We start from the raw sequence: 17,733 nt of genomic DNA on the forward strand, positions 1-17,733 counted from the left end.
CATTCTGAATTTGTTGCATATACAAAAACAAAAAAAAACAAACATGATTTACAAAGAAAAAATAATGTAATCTCTTCTGTGAAGGGTGGGTTTGTTTACTACTAGGCTACAGGAAGTGCCTTCTCTGTGTTATCAAAGTCAAAGCAGGATTAATGAGATACTGACTGCTGGGGTGTGAGAAATTGTGATCACCGTATATTAAGAAAAATCTGCAATTATTGTGGACGGTTTAATTTTTATAAACTCCAGTCTAATAATTTTTCAATGTTGTTTAAAATGATTTTTCTTTAAAAAAAAATATTTTTCAGCTACATTGCATCAATGGTGTGGAGAACTGTCACATGTCAAGTGTAGGGCTGTGGGGTCTTTGCTGACTTAGAGTTTTGATTAAATTTCTCTTAAATGTGAATCACGTCTTATGAGTTTACTGCTGATCAACAGCGGCAGGCAAAACACCTACAATTTGCAAATGTTCTTTATCCACATAAATAATGCATGTGGGATGTTTCCTCTGACAATTTTAAAGTGTGGTTTCACACACTAAGGCTTGAAAGTCTTGAGGATATTCTCTGACAAGACTAAGACTGCACATTCTCTGCTGCCTCATGAAATGACAGATAAACTATTTCAATTCTTTTTATCTTATAGGATCACTATGCTGCCCGCACGTTTGCACACTGCTGTTACATGGGTCAAAAGCTTAAAAGAAATCCATAATGCTTATCAGGTTTTCATATCCTCCTCTCCTTTTTCTCTCCCTTAACTTCTGTAGAAAGATTTAAAGAAAAAAACTGTTCAATAGGTGATAGGAAAACTCTTGGGTTTGCTCCACAAGGTTTGCACGATACAAAACAGATGAAAGGACTGAAGAGTGGATTTTTATCAGGAGCCCAAGTACTCATATTATTGTACATGAGGTAGACGTTTATACAATACAATATTGCGAATTCTCCAGCAAACCCTTGGGGAAGCAGTTAACATTTTATAAACAGACTGAAGTTGGACCAACCTTCAAGCTCCTTCCCCTAAACAAGCAGAAAGTGAAAGCAGCAAGATGTTCTGACAAAAACTCCTACTTCATTACTGTCATGAATGTTCCTTTTCATTTAGCAGAAGGAGAAAATAAATACATTTCTGTAAATTGTCTTTTGCTTTACATGCCGTAGAGCTTTACATTCATATCTTTGGTTGAACAAGTAAGCTTCACAATCTTTGTGGGAGACATGGTGGTGTGGCAGAGCAGCTGCTTCACAGCGCTGGCGCACATTTTGTGTGGAGTTTCTCCTCCGCTACCAACTAATTAACACTAATTAAACCCTTGGGTCCACATGGGGTTTGTCCAGATGCTTAGTTTTCTCCCCATGACATGCAGGTCAGGTCTGATTGGCTACGCTGAACTATCCCCACAGGGTCTGACCAGGTTCCCATTGCCCAACACAATCTGGATAACACGCACCTACTCTAAAACCACCTGTTCCGGCTGCACCTTTAAATCCTGCAGTGCTGTAACCTCTGCATTGCTGCTAAATCTGCTCTCATATCGTATCACTTTCAATTCATTTACTGCAAACTGTACCTACAGAGCTTCCAATTCAACTGCGTATTGCAGTATCTCTGTACGACACATGGTTTGTTTCACATTATTGTTTTATGTTGAACTACAGTATTGTATTAACTGGTTCTTCTGATACATAATACAATATATTAATTCTAGTTCTTTCGCTGATGGATTATTGTACAGTATGTCAATGACCACCTTGCATACAAGTCTCTGGGTAAAGGCTTTTACTGTTAATCTTTGCAATTTTCAGCTACAGTACTTCACAATTACTCTCTGAAGTGGCAGATGTCTTTGTTACACTGAAATTCACGGTGATTGAAGTCATATTCTTATTGACCTTGCATGGGCACAACAGTGGCGCAGTGGCCAGCATTGCTGCCTCACAGGGTTCAGTTCCTGGGGTTCTATCTACGCAGTGGAGCTTGCATGTTCTCCCCATATTTTCATGGGTTTCCTCCGGATGCTCCTGTTTCCTCCCACAGTCCAAAGACACACTGGTAGGTTAATTGGCATCTAGGGAACTCGGCCCTGACGGAAGTGTTTGTGTTTGTGTGTGTTCTGGGATGGAACACATCCTGTCCAGGATACATCCCGCCATTGCACCCGCTGCATGTTGGAATAGGCTCCGGCTCCCTTCAGCCCTGTACCGGATAATGCAGTTGGAAAAGGGATGGCTGGATTTACTTTGTTTCACTTAAGAATTACCATTCGGAGTCTTTAACAGCGAAAGGAACTGAATCAACGCTACTCATTCCAGCTGCTTTGATTGAGTCTGTGCGTTCCTTCCGGCCTGCAGTCCATTCGGAGTTCATCCTGTGCCCTCAGCAAGGTAAGAGCAGGGCTAGACTTGAAAAAGGCCCAGCCCCAGCTCGATCCCGGGGGAGAGCAGATGGATTGCACCGCTCACCACTGGTGGGATTTACAGGCGATTGGAAGTGACGCAAGAACAAGTGGAGCGTCTCAGCGAAATGCAAACCAATTCTGCATCTTCTCGGCCTGTCAAGGGCACAGTAAGTGCTTGTCATGTCCAATCCAGCCTCTGGAATCGCAAGAATCTACTGAATAGAAAAAAGGAAAAAAAAACCCAAACTACTTGAAAAAGAAATTGCTGACACCACAGAAGCCTCAACCTCTTTATCTTGTTACTCAGGTATTTCACATCCGCTGTGCTATTCCTTACCCTAATCACACACCACATCCCCCACTTTCTCGACATCACTGTTCCAAGTCATCCCGTCAGGACAAAGGGGTTTTAACTGGCCTGCCAGCATCAGTGTATCATCTGTGTGTTTTTTCAATGTTTCAATTTTGTGAACATGTTCTCTTTTAAATCAGGCGTGTGGTTTTATTTTCTAGTTAGTAGTATGCTGCCCAGAAAAAAAAGGCACTGTTAATACAGTAGATATTAACATTATTGGATGCATTTCTAAAACAAATGAACATTTCTGGAGACATACATTAATAAATTTGACCATTTTGAATACATGGGTAGCTAAAAGTAAACTACAGTAAATCACTTTTATAGGAATAGCACTGATTTATATCTAGCAAGTGGAAGAAAATAGAATATAGAGCATATATTTTATTATTATTCAAAAAAACACAATTTTGGGTAAAGATTACATGCTCTTAATAATTTATTAGTGCACAGGCAACTTTGCTTTGACAGAACTGAGCTTTCCTATGAAAGATCTGTAGTGATGGCACTATAGATGAAGACCAGTGCTCTGTAATGAAACACAGTACCAGTCACACACAGATCCCCCCAATTCTGTCATCCACGCTAAATATTTCTAGTCTTAAAAGGTGAAGTCAACCCAGAGAAATGCTTAGAACCAACAGTGAAATAAGGATCTGTGGACACAAATTAAAGTATGAAAGGGAGTATTGAGATCTGAAAATCTGTGGCATTACTTCATATAAAATAAAAGGTCTGGAACAACACATTACCCAGCTATGATGTCCAAGTAGATTCTCTGAACGTTCTGCAATATCTTTGTATTTTGTTTTATTATGAGTATATTGGTGTTAAAAATACAACTGAAGGGTTAAAAGCATTTAAGCACAATATCCGATTCTCGTTTTTATAACAGATGGATGACAACATACAGTACTGTATATAAAACATTTTTAGATGTTAAAAAATCATCCAGAACGAAAAAGGTCATAACTGCTTTCCTTTACTAATCCTAACAGTCTCAATTTAATACTTCTAAAATGTTGATTTAGGTAGCAATGGAAGATTTAGAATACATGCCATGTTACATGAATTGGTACTTTTACTGTATTTCCTGTAGTTGCAGATTCAGACAAGATACACGAACAGAAAATAATGATCCCAAACACATCCTCTTATCCTGAGAAAGGGGAAGTCCAATATTATTGAGCTCCATTATCTCTGAAAACTCACTAATTCTCCACTCTGCAAAAAAATCAAAGCTAAAAATAAATCCTAGTTCAGTTAGTCAACTTCTGCATTGATCTACACCATCTCTCTTGCAGGTTTGTTTGGGATTTTTTTCCTTTCAATTAATTAAATACAAAACTGCAGAAGCTGAACTGAAAGAGGAGAGGAAATTGAGGATAATTAAAAACAACCCCCCAGTCTATATTGTAATGTAACACAGTTAGAAGATTTTTCTACTAGTTCCATTTTCATGTTCTTTAACTTATTCTTGTCTATCATGTGGCCAATTTCCATACATCGAGTTGGTTTGCTTGGTCTGGTATTGGAGCAGCTTGAGATGATTGAATAGAAGCAATATTAGTAAAGCATGCTCCAGCAAACGTCCCTTCCAATGTGCTTACTTTCTATTGATCAATAAACTTTTCATTTTATTAGATAAGCATTGGGCAGCACGGCCAGAACTGCTGCCTCACAGTACTGGGGTCCTGGCTTCAATTCTGGACTTGGGGTGCTATCTGTGTGGAGTTGCTATGTTCTCCCTATGTTTGCATAGCTGTTTGCCAGGTGCTCCAGTTTCCTTCCTCAGTCCCTCAGTCCAAAGACATAGTGGTCGGTTAACTGGCCACTGTGAAAACTGGCCGTGGTGTGAGCGCGTCTGTCTGCCCTGGGAAAATCAGGGAAATTTCTACACTCATTCTTTAAAAAACAAAAATTGACGAGCAGCTACTGTATTTTGTTAATACAGTATTCAATGACTACACTTTTATTAGGTTAATGTACTGCTTATAAAAGAGTAAAAGTGCTAACAGTCACTGCATTGATCGGATTACAAACGATTAAAATTGTTGATTTGTAATGAACTGCAAAGCCTGGCTTGTGTCATTTTTTCCCTTAATTATTTAACCAGATGGCAACTACAGCTGGTTTGGGATCTAATCATGACGATGCAAGGAAGAGTGATGCTTTTTTTGAGTTAGGGATTCTAATAACGTGCAGCAAAATATCAGTACTGAGAAAATTGTGGACGTACTGTACTGTACAACTCTTTCAATCCTTTTTATTCCAAAGCCAGGATGACTTCTGCCCCAAAATCAAACAACAGGAAGTATTAATCTAATACCATTAGACTGAAATGAAACTAAAATCTGGATCCAAACAAGCACACAATATCAAGTTACTGTTGGGAATACAGATGGGTTGAAATTTGTGCTTCATTTGAGTCTTAATTTCACCATCTCAATCATGTTTAACATCCCTGGCAGTTCCAAAACAATGCAACCAGTCTCTCCTTTCTTTTCTTAAATCTATTAGAGAAGTGCAAAAACTAAAACAGATTGAAGTAAGAAACCTACATGCCTTATTCATCAACAAAGGACAATATAAGTTAAGTGTCAGAACACAGGGGAAAGCTATCAAGATCAAACAATGCTTGGCAACATGGAATGGCAGTATTCAATTTAATTAGCTGCACCTGAGTTTATTCACTGGGCCTGCTTTAGACAAGCAGAAGCAATGGCAGAGGCAATGGACAGGGGGATGTGCTAACAGAGCATGCAGGAGCTACAGACCTAGAACTGACTTTCAAGAAGAAAAGGGTGGATGATGAACTTCTTCTGAATAGTATGGGCACACTTTGAATACTTTTAAAAAACTTTTTAAAATGGTTAAGCAACTTACTGTTGCTGCAGTTAGAACTACAAGAAGTTCAGTTAGATCTCCAGTGGCCTTTCCTTTTTCAACTGTGCTGAGTTTGGCTGTGTAAAAAAAGGCTGGGCCTCCATGTTTTTACCCCATGACCATCCATCTCCCTAGAAGAACACAGGTGACTCACTCCTCAGTGTTACAGTGTGTAAAACATTTTATGCTTTATTTTTTATTCCCACACAACAATAGTTGGTGGGATGTGCTTTCAGTATAGCAAGAGAACACCGATGGAGCAGATATACAACAACATACGACATTAAAAACAAATAGAAATTGAAATGAAAAGAGAAACAGGACACAATCATGATCACGTGCATACGGAAATATGAACCTTACTGGACGTGTAATAAACACAATTGTAAATATGGATAGCCATTCCAGACGATCATATTTTTGTAAGCATGGGGTCTTGTGGGCAAAAAAAGACAAATGTGCAAAACAAACAACCAGAGCTTGCACTGTGAGAGGCCTGACGCCCGCCAATAATTGTTTTATTTCATTACTTGGTTCTAATGTTAAGTTACAAAAATGTTAAAAAAAGAACATAAGTGCATCTACATTTGGTCAATCACGGTATTAACTATCAGGTCCATAAATAATATTTCAAAAACAGTATAATGCTATTCAGAAGTATCCATAAGATACAGATTTATTGCCCTTGCCTTCAGTTTGATTGCTGCCAAGTCCTGTGGCCTTCTCCCTTTGCCAGAGTTGACCGAGGAGCACAGCTTCTCAGATCCCTCAGGAAGTGCTTTCTTTTCCAAAGTTACTTTTCTGGCACAGTTTAGCAATAATGCTTAATTTGTGAATCAATGTCTGTTCAGGCACTCTATGGAGCAATAAAACAGGTCAGACCGTGGGTACGAAGTCATTATCCATTTCAAACACTCAGCCATCAAAACAACATTAAAAGACACCGAGGCAAATAAACATTTTCAAATGGTCGTTTTCCCACAAGGACTGCAGTGGTGCTAGCTTTATGAATTATAGGCCATCTTCAGATTTTTATTTCATGTGCCAATGAGAACAAAATCGTTTAAACCTCATCTGGGACCGTTTTTAATCTAGACCTGTTTCTGTCCGCACAAATTTAGTAGACAGCCAGCTATGGGTTTAACGACAAATATCATTGGGGACCTCTTCTCTGTGTTTTATTAATCATTTTAAAACAGGAACTGTGCTTTCAAAATGGCAATTTACATAATTGCCATTCTTGAAAGATTCCAAGTTTCTTCCCATTTTTCACTATCAGAGCAGATGATATCATGCTATTCCCTCTGACTATTAACTCTAAACTCCCAATCCTCAAATCTGCAGTGGCAATGCACCATTTATTAATTTAATTCTTGCTCTTGAAAGTACAGATGATCTGTCAAGCTGTCTCTCCACTTCCTGTTCTTAGGTTTCAAGCACTGTTTGATGTTGACAGTGAAACCTGTAAGGAAACCACTTTAGAAACTTTCTTTCTTCTGAGTTTAACAGGGTTGAATACAGTAAAGACTGTTAGGATTCATGCAAAATATCAATAACAATACAGCCTGAAAAACTGATATTCACTAGGTCAGTTGTGTGCTGCACCCTGAGAATATATGACCCCATTTAGCCAATGGCCTAGCTAGGATTTAAGCTGACTATCTCAGGGCTATGAAAACTCATTCTGCTCTCAGAGGGAAGGCTTGTACCATTTTATAGCCACCCAAGAGCATGAAATACTTTGACTGTGACTCCTTCAAATTATGGCATACCAATTCAGACTAAAGTACAGGAGAATTAAAAGCCTGCTATGCCTGTGTTGGGCATCCAACAAGCATATCCAACAACTGAAATGAGAAATAAAATATGAGAACTGAAAAAAAGCAGTAGAGGTTTTACAAAATAATCTTTTAGACTTTTTGATTTAATGTTCTAATTTACATGGAAAAAGCCTGGAAAAATTGTTTCTCAACACTGACAGTGGTTATGTTCCACATAAGGTAATATTCTTCCCAAAGAACTGACAATAACCTTTCTCAGTGCCAAGAATGCTTTAGAATTCCCAGGGCTTTTTGTCCTAATGTTTTCAAGCATTTCTAATTATTCACAAATTGCCACCAAGACTCCTGGAATTTGGACATAAACTACTTAGTATCTATGACAACCTCTTAAACCACAGTGAAACAATGCTAATGAGTTTTAATATCCGTGACTGCAGCACTGGACAAAAAACAATAAAGTGCACACTGAGTGAGAGTAAAGGGTACTTAATTATTTTGTGTCATAGACCATTATACAATGTGTAGAATGTAATTGTAGTGAGCTTTTATGTTGCATACAGCTACAATGAGTTTTGCATGGCAATATGAAGGGTTTAAAATATACACTGACATATTTTAATTACACAATGCACTTTTGTGAATTTCCTGTAATTTTTTCCAAATTATGGCACTCTTCCACTGCAGTAGTGTAAAAGACCATTTTAAGGTCATTTAGGCAATAAACAAGTACAGTACTTTCCATGCATTGACAGAATGTTCCACAAGGCTGGGTGGCAAACTTTGATTTAATGATTAGGAGGACATCAATGCTGTGACCAGAAAGCTGAGACAGGACTTCCAAAAATGCTGTGTGCTTTGTGAAGCTGAAATACATATTAAGCTGCTGTTTTATCTGTCTTAGTTTAGGCAATGCCAAACTGAGATTACAAATGGGAAAAAATTAACTGGGTATTCCATTTTTTCTAACAAAAATACAATTTTTAGGACCACACAATTTAGTACATGTTCAAAGAAAAAATAATCAATGATTATTCTCGCGAGGACTGTGTTTTGTGTGTGAACACTTGTGATTTGATTTGTCAGCACAAAAAAAAACAAGTCATCTAACAGTTGGGAAATGTTTTGAGTCACTTATTGCAGAATTCAATAACCTGGAGCTACTGTAGCTATTTCGTTCTCGACGAAAGGGAATCCTCTGCTGTTCTAGAACGTTAAAGAAATGTGCTGACCCTTTCAGTCACTTCCCAGAGAGGGTCAACTTGCTCTGTTAAAGCCTCCATCGCTATTGGCCACCCTTTCCTTACTCCCTCAAGGAGGATATAAATCGGTATAATTGCATTATAGAGAATTACATTCTAGCGTAGAACGTCAATAAAAACTGTTCTGCTTCAAGTGTGCTAAATAATTCTCATCCACTGCATGTTTGATGCCTCTAAACTGTCCCTGTGTGCTGGTGTGTGTGTCTGTGTGCTGGTGTGTGTGTCTGTGTGCATGTCCTTTAATGACCTGGCATCTTGTCTGGAGTGCAGTACAACCTTAACCCGAATCATCCAGGGTAGGCGTGCCACCTACTCACCAGGAATAAGTGTTTTTTTAAATTAGATGGGTGGGTTTATTGTAGTTATTAAAATATCATTCTGTCAAATTAAACCAAGAGCAATAAAGAAAAGTTAGGAAAAAGCTAAGATGTGAATTGTTTATTACACAGTAACCACATTTATTTGATAAATTAAATTCAGACAATCATAGAATTAAAATTATATTGCTGACCCCTATTGCTCACAACTCACAGCAAATCTTTTGGTTTGGTTAAACAATTAAGAGACTCCTAATCAAAAAAAGACAAGGCCTGCTTAATAGCCTGCTAAGCTATAAGTAAAGGGCAGTCCAACACAAGATCTGAACAGCAGCAGAATATTATCCACTGCATGCCAGAAGTCTGCTGTAGCTGGAAGATAAACATGGCCAATTGTCCTGGGAATAGGCACCCTCACCCACCCCCTCCACCCCCAGCAGGGAATAATCTCCAATTGACCTTATTGTCTCTCTCAGAGCTGCCTCTGGGATTACTGCACATAATCCACGACAACCGTTGAATACAGCATTTCCCATATTATTTATAATCTCTTTCCAGGAATTAACATAAATCGCTCCTTATTAACCCAGGAATATTAATTCCCCCCAAAATTGATATGTGTTTAAAGCAGATCCTGTCAGAAACCACCAATTCATTTCCCATCACCTTGTGTGAGAGGACCCAGCTGACTCAGGGTACTGCACATCTGCCTCGTGTATTGTCTTAATCACAAGCACCAATTCTGCAGCTCAAATCTTGCTTATTAAGGAACATCTAATTGCATTTAAGAACAAGATGGTGAAAGACATATCACACTGACGTTTATCAACATTTTATCTATTGTATTTTTGTGTGGTTTGAGTTTTCTACTAATATTTTAAAACAAAAATGGTTTCCTACATGTACTCAACAATCTGTTTTTGAGGTCATTTATTTATTTGATCATTGTATATTGTATATCTTCTCAAAATAATAAAAGCAATGTAATTGTGATTGTTTTCTTATTTGATCAATATTACAACATTACAACTTTTCCCATTGTTTTTATCTTACTGCTGTTTCACATAAAGATGCCTGTGACTACAGAAAATACACTCTCTCAAATTCTGTCCAGAAGATTCAAACAATGGTGATTTCAAAATGAGTACTCAAATTTGGACTAAACTGCATAGTCCAAGGTACTCTATAGATGAAGAAATCAGAAAGCTCACTCCCAATCAATTAATAGAGAGGAGTTGGGGATGGTGGTGGCCTCCCTTAACTTCATCCTTCATTCACTTGGGGAGACAATTTCTTACTTTCTCTCCTGATCTGCTGTGCTGTGGGTCTGTTGGCACACAACGGCTGCCATGCTTCTAAAAATAACAATCATTGTATGTGAAATAATAATACAATCTCTCGTTTACTTAGCACAATTTAGGATGGCAATTAGATTTCGGTGGTTAGGCTTGATTGATTTTGGACAGGAAGTCACAAAGAATCCCAGAGCAGCATTTAACAATCTGCAGGTCTCTCTCACAGGCTAATGTCAGTGCTCATGCCTCAACCGTTAGGAGAAGGATGGGTAAGGTTTTCAAGGTAGGATGGCCAGGAAGAAACCACTGCTCTCTAAAAACAACATTGCCTTCCGTCAGATTAAGGGCACCTGCAGTTTTGCAAGTTTGTATCAGCAAATTGGATTATCAAATCCCAGGAAGAAGGGGACAGTGGAGAAGTGACTGGTGCAACTTTTTGAGACGTTTTGGGAAATATCGGCCTAGTGACCTGTTCTTATTCCCTAGACCCACTGATTAGCAGGATCTTTGGTTTGTCCTCTTACTGCACTTTTGCTATGAACTCAAATCATTCAATCTTTGTCCACTTGTCTGGAAATACCCAACAAAGCATCCTGGAAGACAACAGACACAGAACACACAACAATGCTGCAGTTTGAGATTTTAAATACAAGCCTTAAGTGCTGCTAAGCTGTTAAGCTCTAAGACCAAACTTTTAAAGTGAATACAATAGGCATAAAACCTTGATTTTTTTGTTGAGTACCTAGGAATAAAAAGTATGAGGCTATGCAGTTTTATTTTGTTGATTTGCTTATTTTACACTTAATTTTGGATGCTTATGCCTGATTTTGAGAAAAAAGACATTAAGCTGTGAAGCGTCTTTTACAATTATGCCAGTATAAATTCAAAAGCTAAGCAAACTGAAGAATAGGCAATAAATAAAGGTTCTGAGGGACTTCCCCATGGAGTCAAATGCTCTTTATCAGATGTCAAAACCTGCTGAAACTGCGAAAACATGCTCCCAGAGCTCAGTGAACTTACAGATATACTGTAGTAAATGCAAACAGAATCTACTGTATAGTTGCCCTGTGTTGGGGGAATTCTGACCAAAATCCTCAAAAGTAAGCACTTCCTATAAGACACTATACTGCATTTTGAATCAGTACTCACTGACAGATCAGCAAACAGTAAGCAGTTTCTGATATTTTCATGGATCATCTTTGTGAGGCTCAGGGCTTGAAAGCTAACTGATTCAGCTTCAGAACACTGCATTTCCAAAGACCACTGAGGCCTGTGCTGAGGGCTGCACTAACAGAATGGGCTGACTTGTTTGTACTCCAAGGAAATGCTCCTGTCGTGGCTGATATACTGCCAAAGTGATGACAGTGTAGAGGCCACAAGGTCCTGCACTTCATTTTAACAAATGACATTCCCAATTCTTTTTATTTTAATATGCCTCTTGATTTGGAGTGCAGTTTGGCTTCTATGACTGTAGCTCCTGCACTGCTTGCTTTGGTGACCTTTAGACACACTAGTTTAGTCTGTCATGCTCGTCTGCAAGCTCCACAGTTTCTTACAGGAGAGTTAGTGCCATCTGGATGAGTGACACCTCCCTCACTGACAACACTGCAAGCCTTGGCTGACTCTCACAATGCCACTTCTGAGGCACTCAGCCACTGTGTGTTTGCCACTTATATTCTGTACTGGTCACAGTCAGCTTGTGAAATGACCTGCTTTAAACTACCACTGTGAGGGCTATAGCACTCCACCTGCACTCTGAGTGAGCCTCTTAATTGCTTGTGTCAGTCAGGTGCTCCCAGAGGCCAGTATTTTATATCAGTTTTGGAATAAAATGATTATGGGGAGAAGGACCCACAGGAGAACCAAGGTCACAGCAGAAGGCCTAAAACGTCTATACTGTACATGTCTTAGGATATTCCAATAGCAAACGTATGTAATATTTATAAGAGCCAATGTACTGAACATCTCAAGAATATTAATGTTATAACAGTGTTAATTACTAGCAGTATGTCTCTGTACAGTATGTTTTTTCCTAGCTGGACAAGCTTACTGAATGTATTGAGACAAACCGCCAGCCAAGCAAGCTGAAACTGTACTTATTTATTTGCTTGACTTCCTAAAAGCTAATTTCCCCAGTGCAGTTAAACATGTGCTGTTGTTTTGTGTTTGTTTCTATGAATTTGTACAAGTGTGTACAACAGAGAACAGCTGCCAAATCCCTTTCCCACTGTGGTGTGGATTAGCAGGCATTAGTGAGCAGAAGCACTCAACACTTTTTTTCGCCTTATGATGCATGGTCACTGCAAATATGTCTGTGGCTCAGGATCTGCGCCTGTGGCTGGAAGGTTGGCGATTCGTATCCCACAGCCGGCAGAGGAATCCTACTCCGTTAGGCCCCTGAGCAAGGCCCTTCACCCCAACTGCTGACCCTGCACTCTGACCCCAAGCTTCTCTCCCTGTCTGTGTGTCTCATGGAGAGCAAGCTGGGGTATGTGAAAAGACAAATTCCAAATGCAAGAAATTCTATATGGCCAATAAAGTGATCTTAATCTTAATCTTATTAGGATGATCAATGCACTTTATGACATAATTACTCCTGAAACTATCTTCCATCATTAACAAATCTATATGCTTTACCATTGGCTAAATTGATTGGATTCATTACTGCTCCTGACAAACAGTCAAATAGTGTCTGAATTTATTGATGCATAACTCTGGCATGTACAGTAATAACGGTTACTTCCTGCTTTGTTATGTTGTTTTGTGCAGTAAATTTTCAATTTGTGCCCATTTAAAAGAATGCAGAAATGCCAGACTGCAATAAGAATTACAAAAGAGTTTTGCTCTTTACAAACCTCTCTCTAAACATCAGAAAGACTAAAGAGATGATTGTGGATTATAGGAAACATCAGGGAGGAGGTCACACACCTATCTACTGTACATCAACGGGACTGCAGTGGAGAGGGTCAGCAGTTTTTAGTTCCTGGGAGTTAACATCACAGAGGACTTAACCTGGTCTCATCACACCAACATTGTGGTTAAAACAGCACGGCAGCGCCTATTCTTTCTCCGCAGGCTAAAGAAGTTTGGCATGCCATCACATATCCAGGCCAGCTTCTACAGGTGCACTAATGACTGTTTCCTGACTGGCTGCATCACTGCCTGGTCTGGGAGCTGCTCCGCCCGGAATCGCAAAGTACCGCAGAGTCATCACTGGCTGTGAGCTACCAAACATCCAGGATATCTACTCAGCTAGATGTCTTAAGAAGGCCAGGTCTATTCTTAAGGACCCCAGTCATCCAAGTCATAAACTGTTTTCTCTCCTACAGTCCGGTAAACCGTATCGAAGCATTCAGTCAAAGACCAACAGATTACAGTACAGCTTCTACCTCCAGGCAATAACACTGCTAAACAGCCAAGCTGCTGCCACTTTCAGCAACCACCCCAAGGGTCTTTGTTAAATGGTTAGGTTACATGGACATACAGTTTTCATTGTATTTGGCACATTGCATATTGGACTATTTGGACATAATGTATTGCATACACCCTGGACATGTAGCAGTTCTATTTATATTGAGTTTTAGTTTTTTTAACTTAAAACTTCAGTTTTTTTATGGCACTATTATTATGTAACTTTATACTGTAACTTTTAATTTTGTGATTTTTATTTTTATCCCCCCCAGTGAGCTCTCAGAAAAGACATTTCATTGCCAGCAATTACTGCTGCACACTGTATTCTTGTGCATTTGATAAATAAACTTTGATTGATTGACTGAACCATGAGACAGATCAGAGGAGACAGAGGCACCAGAAGCTCACTCCTTCCTAATTATATCAGTATTACATAATTTTTTTAAAAATAATGTACTACGTGCATATTTGCAGGAAACAGGAGAATAAAACAAAGTAAAACAGGACAGGTGAGAAAACCAGTAAATGGCTGATTGCCAAGAATAATTCCACTACTTGTCTTGTTAAGAGTTTAACCAGACCCTATGGAGCACAGGAAAAGCAGTCTATATTTACCTTGCAATTTTCAGTGCCAGTTCATTTATGATCAACACTCCTTTTCACCAGATACAACTGACAATGAAAAGTGGAGTGGCCTCTTTGTACTGGACTTGTTTCACCTGCAGAACAAACACTTGGATGAAATTAGCTTTGGTACTCAGGTACAATAAAATTACTTCCTAAACAAGCAGGCCTGTAAGTGCACTCTGGGAAAAATATGCAACATATTAAATTGGTTTTTAATAAACAGCATGGTAAATCATGAATTGTTATATTAGGTTATAAAGTCTTAAAACATTTCTCATACATGGGAAAAATGCTGACTATGCTCTTAAAATACATTCCCATCTCAATTCTGTTTCACAAAAAACCTTCTTCTGAGCATAGTCTAGTAGTGCAAATAACAAACATCCACAGGTGGACATTTGTGGAAGAACTGTTATTTGCCACCTAAATGCTAGACCATATAATGAAAAGACTAGAATACAAATCAAATGATTTAATCTTAAAACTATTAAGACACCAATTGCTTAGAATACTACGTACACTTTAGTAGGTCACCACACTACTAAAAGGACACCACTGCATGACAAAGAGCTCAAAAAGCAACCAGCATACTGTAACTGTACTGTAATGTCATATACAGGTTAAAGGAACAGAATCTCTTGAAACTACCTGCACAAAGGATGGCTTGAACAGAGATCCACAGCGATGGACATCATCTGAAAAAACACGGGCATCCCTGTTTTACAGACCTCCGAGGAGGAGGGGGCAATGGACAACAGGAGAGGTAACTTCTAGAGGAGCCGGACGCGAAACATCCCACCACAACGAACAAAACCTGCAGCCCAGCAGGCTCCATGTCCTCAAGCCTGACTGCTACAGAACTCTTATACCACAGCAATTAAGAAAATGTATGATTTTACCAAGCCTTTGTCTTATCTTGACTACTTTAATAGCTACAGAGATCTCATCAATGTATCTGAGCACCAAGCCTTGACCCTCTGGAACCTTTTAGTATTCTGAAACTTAGAAGAGCTGAGATTGAGGTGATTGGAAAAGTCATCTGGCTCCAAGTGTGACATGTGCCCCTTGGGCAATCGATTTGTCAGCTCCAGAAAAGCACATGGAACCTGGAGGTTACAGCTGTGCTGAACAACCTTGGCTGAGTGGCTTGCTATATGAGTCATTCCTTTCGCAGGCACACTGGAAACAGGCCGGGCAGTGACAACACCATTTCTCAAACACTAATTTCTCCTTCATATTCTGACACATACAGATGTCCAAACAATGAATGCATTTCCTGTGGTTATGGGGAAAAAAAAAGAATTTTGAATGTGCCAATCGGTTCAAATTTTCTGACAGCGCACCAATCAACAGAGAAACCCTGAATCTGAAAGGAAATGGATAAAGTGTGAACATTTAATATAGCCATAACTGCTGTGGAAATTGCTCAATATCAAGCACTTTCTTTATTCATCCTTCAAACTTTATGTGTTCGGTAACAATACGGACATCATGGGCAGAATAATGAACCAACAAATGGACTGCTAATGATACACTCTGTCCATTTGGATTCCTTACAAGCGTCTAGAGAGTGGAAAAAAATAGGGTCAGGGGTGCTGTAGAATTAGAGAAGCTTTTGGTAAAGCTTTTGAAAGCGTGGTCAGATCAGTTGCATAAACCTGCTGATTCAAACAAATTACCGGCATGATGACAAACAGCAAGAAAACGATCATGAACGTGCACGGATAGCACTTCACACAGGACGCGGCCAATTTTGTAGTAGCTTATGAATCACCTTAAATAGAAAATAATTTACAAGCCAGTAAAAGAGAGCGATAATTGACAATTCACATCAAATACAAAGATGATCATTAACAGAGAGCTCAAGTCCCACAACTGTTTCCTGCTCGTTAGGTGTCCTTTTGGAGATGTGCAGCACACTTGAGCAGAATGGCTGTCAAGCAGGAGACGCCTATATATGCAGCACAGCAGAAGTGCTCTTTGCTCTCCAGTTAAATACTTATCATAAATAGCAGATGGTTAAGCTTTAGTCTTGTCACACTGAATTTATTTTACACAAATCTTCCCTTTGTTCAAAAATGCTTTTTGCGAGGTTCAGCAAACTGCTTCCAGCTGCTCTGTATTGGGCGAAACATATAGGAAAGGATGATTTTAATTTTGCTTTTATTATGAAAGAAAATCTGGGCATGTTGCCACCATGCTTTGCCCAACAGTTTATTATATTGTGTCAAGCCCTAGCTGGCACTTCTAGCAGTTGTTTTGATCACGGCCAGTAACATTATGAAGCTTGGGACCAGTGTTATGGCCACATCGCTTTCCTTTCTCAGCCTGTCAATTCCTGATGATTAATCATCCCATCTGAAATTACCCAGACAAACACGTTTGCTGTGATCATGTAGATCCAAGAACTTGCAAACAGAGATCAGCTGAGGGGTACAAGGAGTGCAAAGCCAGCTGAGACGCATGGATCGGGTGACCAAAAAAGACATCATGATGGTGATAATGAAGATGAGCCACCTTCTCTCTAAGTGTTCAATATAGCTTCCCTCTGTAGGTGAAGGATCAGAACTTTTTCAGTTGGGCAGCTCCAAGGTTTGGAACTCAGGAAAAGAAGTTTCAAGTATTATTTTTCATAGTGCTATCGTATGCCACCACTATTGGAAAATGAAAAGAATGACCAGATCATCCATCTTGTAACGCAGGCATTTTTTCTTCGATTTCATGTGTGATAAAGGGCTGCGGTCAGTTAACAAGGTAAATTCTCGAGACATTCTTTATCAACCACTGCATAGCTGTATTCTCTTGGCAACACTTTCCTGCTGAGGTAGGGAAGAGAATGACCTGTGCCTTTTTTCTCTGTGATAAACTGCTTCCATTCCTTTTTTTGAAGCATCAGTCTTCAAAAAGAGGCACTCATTAGAATTGGACCCCATTAGTACAGGATCATCATAAGATGCTTGAACAGGCATTTAATGTAGAGACCATGTGAAGTCTTCCAAAAGTCTTACAAAAGCTCCAAGTCCCATCTGGTTTTGGGAATAAGTATAATGTAGCAGGAATAGGGGCTGATACTTTCCGCAGTGACATCAAATGCCTCTTTGTCTGTCTCTGGTACTCCGTATGGTGGTTTGTGAATAACAACACTGATTGGGGGGGTGTCTCAATGTCTCCCATGTAAATCTGAAAAATCAGCAGTGATAAGCTCTCTTTCTCTCCCATTGCTTTAATGAATCTTGTACCGTCTACTGCAAGAAAGGGAACAACAGCCTCGCTGTTTGTAAGAGATCTGCATCATACATTTGCCCCTTCTTTTTCCAACCTGGTTGGGAGATGTGTAACTGACAGGGCCTGCCTGCTCAATTACAGTACTTCAGAGGGATCCTGTCACCAGGCATCCA

At 39.3% G+C, this 17,733-nt stretch overlaps 1 protein-coding gene across 1 annotated transcript in view; it reads right to left on the bottom strand.

Moving 5' to 3' along the window:
* doc2b (double C2-like domains, beta) overlaps positions 1–17,733 on the bottom strand; it is a 216,895-nt gene that overhangs the window by 161,291 nt on the left and 37,871 nt on the right. The gene's annotated exons all lie outside the window — the stretch shown is intronic.

The sequence above is a fragment of the Atractosteus spatula genome, chromosome 27 (genome assembly GCF_055471065.1).
Source record: "Atractosteus spatula isolate fAtrSpa1 chromosome 27, fAtrSpa1.hap1, whole genome shotgun sequence".
Taxonomy (NCBI): Eukaryota; Metazoa; Chordata; class Actinopteri; order Semionotiformes; family Lepisosteidae; genus Atractosteus; species Atractosteus spatula.